We start from the raw sequence: 5,405 nt of genomic DNA on the forward strand, positions 1-5,405 counted from the left end.
CATAGTTAAATGGCTTTGCTATTTGTATAAAAATAACATGCATATAATGTCATTTGAACCTTCACCACTTGTGTAAATAGCATTTACTATTACCACTAAGATATGACTAACTTATTTGTTAAAAAGGAGTTTGTTTTTTGTTTTAAATACATAAATATAAGATTAATGGGTTTGGGTGGGTTGAATTGGGTTAAAACGGGTTTGAGTTGAACACAACCCTTTTAATTTTATATAATTGGGTCATTAACGGGTTGGTGGGTTAAGTCGGTTGGGTTGAAACTCAACCCAAACCAAACCCAACCCAACCTCCCCAATTGCCACCACTACTCTTAGGTATGGAGGACCAAACTTGAATGGTGTTTTCCTTGGGCAAAAAAAATTTGTTTGTTTTTGTGATTCGTGGGATCATGCTACCCCCAAAAATTTGTTACTTTGTTTTGCGACAAAGACCCCCCTGTACTATGACCATGAGACAAAAACCCCCTTCTGTTAGCCTTTCGTCAAAATCTACCATTGCAATATTTTTTAATCCTTATACTACCCTTGGAAGAAAAACACTGTTCATCTTCCCGACCTCACGATACACGAATAGCGGCGGCAGCGGACTTCCAAAGTCTTCTTTCTCCCGATTTCTCTCTTCCCTTTTTTTTTCTCGATTTCCTCTGTATTTTTATGTCGAGGTAGCAATAGAAGGAATCGTATTCCGAACTGGTTGGTACTTGTATCTCCTACTTAGCTTTTGGCGAAGTAGCAAAATTCATCATTGCATCTGGTCCTCTCAACTGAATCGTTGTAGCATCCTCGATAACCCCAATCTGGTCGTCCTTCACCACAAGCAAGAAAAGGGCAGGAACTGCACCCAATTCAACCATGGTGGCACGGTTGAGCGGGTAAAGCGAGATACCAAAGAGGGCTTTAAGGGCATCCTTCATCGACCTTGCAGGTGAATTGGAGTTCTGAATGATGTCGACAAGAGCGAAGATGATATCCCGCTTGGCTCCAATAATGAGTCAATACTCATCAACGACGAGAAGGCTGTAAAGGGTTGTGGTGGCATTTTGAACAGTGGCAGGGGTTGAAGTGGACATGAGCACATCGCGGTTGGAGATTGAGATGTTAAGAAGAGTAGCCACCACGTTTTCCTGGGCGACGGTGGAGCTAGCTTCTATGGTTGTGGTTATGCCTCTGAGCCTCCCTTGCTCTCCTGGGTTGATTGATGCGAGGCTGATATAACCAGAGTGTTCATATAAATATGCATGCGCCTATAACTAGACACTCTTGAAGCTGAACATGACAAACTGCGAATGCAGCTGGACGAGTAGGGCTGCTGAATGAGCAGTTTTGTAGAACCAAGAATGACACCAGAAAATCTCGCAATACTCCTAAAAGGATATAGAAAACAATAAATCCAAAATACAAAAAAAAACGTGTTGGAAATGAATTCAAGGTGTTGGTTGTTGTGGAGAAAACAATCAGAACATGTTGGGATTCATGATTAACATCACACTAATAATTTCAGTGGATTGACAAACCATGAATTTCATCAGTCACCTCGTCTTCCCCCAACATCCATCAACACACCATTAACCCGTGTTTTGAAATAAGGAAACTAAAGAGAGTGGAGAACAATCAGAAGGTAACCTTCTGCTATGAAGGTTAGAGTGAGGGAGAACGTTTATTTGACTGAAACAATTGCCAAAGTTTATTATGAAGGTTAGAGTAGCCACCGTGTTTTCCTTCCAAATGGTTTTTTCTTTTATTTGGAAACTTCTAGTAAAACGTTCTCTCTCACTCTAACCTTCAGTCAACTTCTGCAATTGACTGAAGCAATTGCCAAATGACACTAGCTTCTGCTATGAAGGTTCTCCGCTCTCTCTGGTCACGATGGCGCTAGCTTTTGCTATGTATGTTAAGAAGAGTACCCATCTCCCGAATGGCGCCAGTTTCTACTATGAAGGAACAGCTATCCGGGTCGTGCTTGGAGATGAAATGAAGCTTGCGGATCGCCTCGGTTTGTTCTGAAACGGAACTCAGCCTCTGTACTAGAGAAAAACGGGAAGGGGAAGAAGAGAGATCGGGGGAGAGAGAGAGGGAGAGAGAGGGAGGACTTCGGAAGTCTGTCCTTACTGCTGTTCGTGATCGTGAGGTCAGGAAGATGAACAGTATTTTTCTTTGAAAGGGTTTAGGGATTAAAAAATATTGCAACGGCAGATTTTGACGGAAGGTTAAGGGATGGGGATCTTTGTTTCATGGTCATAGTACAGGAAGTCTTTATGGCAAAACAAAGTATAGGGTCTTTGTCACAGACCCCATAATATGGGGGGATCTTTATAATTTTCCCTTTATTTATTTACTTTTATTCAAAGTTCATAAATTTTGCAATGTACGGAGCCAATAGATGGAATGTATAAAAACTAGTTGTGTTTCTTTTCGTCTGTATCATGCCAATACGGGTCCGTATCAAACCATTTCAGGTATAGAATTGCCGATACAAACCCGCTCTCCCTCTATCATTTATTTTTCTTTTATTGTTAATCCTTGTAATGAGTCTTTCTCCCTCTTTCTTATTAATTATATTAATCACACCCTCTCTCATTAATGTTTCTTTTATTGATAATCTTTCTCATTAATGTTTCTTCAAATTTGATACACCATTCTAAAGCCTAATGCACATAACTTTGGGGTAAAACTAAAATAAATAATAAAAAAGTTTGAACTTTGGTGAGTAGTTTGTAAAATCCATGAATCTACCACTACACCTATATCTATTTTGTTGTTTTAAAATTTATGCATTTTGATGCTTAAATAAACCTTTTTCTTTTTAATGGATTTTTTATTGGGGTGATTATGGGTTGGGTCAAGCCTAATTCTTTTATATATAAAATATTACATATATAATGTATAACATTTAATGGCATATAGTATGCATATAATTTTTTTGATAAATTATATATAAGACAAAAATATTATGAGTTGGGCCAATCTCAAACACAAAATCCAGGCCCAAATTTAGAATTTCCGAGTTGGATTGGGCCGAGATCCTCACCCATATATGTTTGACAATAAATGCTAAAATTGATTATTAAAATTTATATATTAAAAAATATTAGACAAATTATTTTGATTTTTGAAAATCAAGGTAAGGTATATAATATATATTTTAGTTTTTCCATCACCCATATATATGTCATAATTTCTCGCACTTCATGAAAATGATAAAGTAAGGATTTTATGTTTTAATAACTTATATATGGTCATATATACCTTATAATTATTATTAGTAATATATTTTTTTAAGATTTATTTCAGGTTGATAATATATTTTATGTATATCTTGTTTTTTCATCCCTATTTATATATATAAAAAAATATCCTCATACGTCTCTTAAAACTGCATTCTCTTAAAAATGCGTTTATAGTACACTTTTCATATTTTATACTTTGAACGGTTGAACCTTCATTTTTTTTTTATCTTTCAAAATGTAAATTGAAAATTTTAAAAGTTTGTATTTTGTAACGCAACCAACCAACAAACCAACCGGAAGTCTGGAACTTGAAAGGAAAGGAAACAATCGTTCGCATCTGCTCCCCCAAAAACGTCCCACAAAACCGGAATGTAATTCGTGTTATGACACATGCGCATCAAACGAGACGCATGCGGAACCCATTTCACACCATGAAATGCACCTCCGTTAGTTCCTCTCTTGCCCAAAAGCATTTCTTCTCCCATACTTCTCCATTCTACTTCAAACTGAAACTCTTGGCGTCGAACACCTTTCGTGACCCACTCACCGAAGATTAATTCGGTCGAGTTCCGTCGGCCAACGCCGACGGCCATACCGGTAGGAGGTAAGTACTCTGTAAGTTTTTCTCATTTCTTATATATATATTTTTTTGTTTTTTCATTTGTTTTCTAACATTCAAAGATCTAAACCCGTCGAAGTGGGAGCCCCCTGACGCCGTTTCAAACCCTTGACACCCCCGGAATTCGAAAGCCCTCCAAAATTTGAAACTCTCCGGTCATAAGCAATTAAAATTCATAAATGATAAACAATTAAGATTCATAATGGTAAACAATAGTTTGGAAGGAAACATAATTGCCATGCTAGGAACTGTTGGTGTGTTTCAACACTTTTACTGTAAGAGGATATGGCTCACAATTTGTGTTGATGCAGCATGGAGCAATCTACGTCAAATGAAGTTCGGGAGCAGGATTATAAAGAGAGAAAACAGAGGTCTAAGTTCTTTTAGCAATTGGTCCTATCAACCATTTTCTAAAACCCTCTGCAACTTGAGCGGGTTATCAGAAAAAGTACCAAAGAAATGCAGTGATATCTTCGAAACACCTTGTTTATTGCTCATGTATGCATTTAGGTAGCTACTATGTCTAGAAGAGGGATTTTGGCAATAACCAAAGACCAGCAGTATTTCTACTATTGTAGTAGCAAGGCAATGTATATTCATCTGTATATCTGTAGTAGCAGGAGTCATAGCGTTGTGTAGCAAGTACTCAGTAGATATATACTCTCATCAGCAGTGGTGCTCCTTTAAATCTTTGCTTTCCATTGCTGTTACATGATCTCTGCAGATATGGCTTCCAGGTCTAAGGCTGCATTTGGCATTCCTTGTCTTAAGGAATCCTTTTTGCGGTTAAAATGCCCCCAACACCAAAAAGAGGTAAGTCCTTGAAATAAGGAAAGACCAATGAAGCCTAAGACTTAAAAATTTTTACCATTGCTGAAACCAACTGCCTCTTAGAGAGAAATATCGTATTACAGGGTATACTAATAAAGAGAGACGGAATATTGACAAAGAACCTTTAATATTTCATGAGAGAATACATGACAATCATTACAATGAAGGGAATTATGATCAAATTCATTTGTCGCAACTGATCTCTCAGCTGCGTCCTCTTCTTCTGCTCCCTCCGCTGTCTCTGCTCCACCACTGGATCAGAAGTCGGTATTGGTGGTGCAATGGCAGCAATATAATCTTGTCTTCTTTTCTTTTTCTTGTAAACGAAGCAATCGTCATTGCATAGCTCCCACTCCTTCTCCCAGGCTGTTCCAGCCATGGCCAAGTGCCTCAAGTCAAAACTCAAATTTCAGAGAGTTTCGAATTTTGGAGGGCTTTCGAATTCCGGCAGTGTCAAGGTTTGAAACGGTGTCAGAGGCTCCCACTCCGGCAGATTAAAATCTGTAAATGTTAGAAAACGAATGGAACAATATATATTCATATATATACATATATATACGTATATATATAAGAAATGAGAAAAACTTATTCTTTTGAGCAATAGAGGAATTAACGGAGGTGCATTTTACGTCGTGAAATAGGTTTCGCACGCGTTTCGCTTAATGCGCGTGTTTCATGACACGCGTCGCGTTTCGGTTTTGTGAAGACGT

At 37.9% G+C, this 5,405-nt stretch overlaps 1 non-coding gene across 1 annotated transcript; it reads right to left on the reverse strand.

The window, feature by feature from the left end:
• Positions 1 to 1,468: 1,468 nt before the first annotated feature.
• Positions 1,469 to 1,556, reverse strand: LOC148792095 (small nucleolar RNA snoR14). The gene has a single exon (XR_016071141.1). It is a non-coding gene; the product is annotated as a small nucleolar RNA snoR14 (small nucleolar RNA).
• Positions 1,557 to 5,405: the final 3,849 nt, after the last annotated feature.

Source organism: Nelumbo nucifera, chromosome 4 (assembly GCF_055504915.1).
Source record: "Nelumbo nucifera cultivar China Antique chromosome 4, China Antique-T2T, whole genome shotgun sequence".
Classification (NCBI taxonomy): domain Eukaryota; kingdom Viridiplantae; phylum Streptophyta; class Magnoliopsida; order Proteales; family Nelumbonaceae; genus Nelumbo; species Nelumbo nucifera.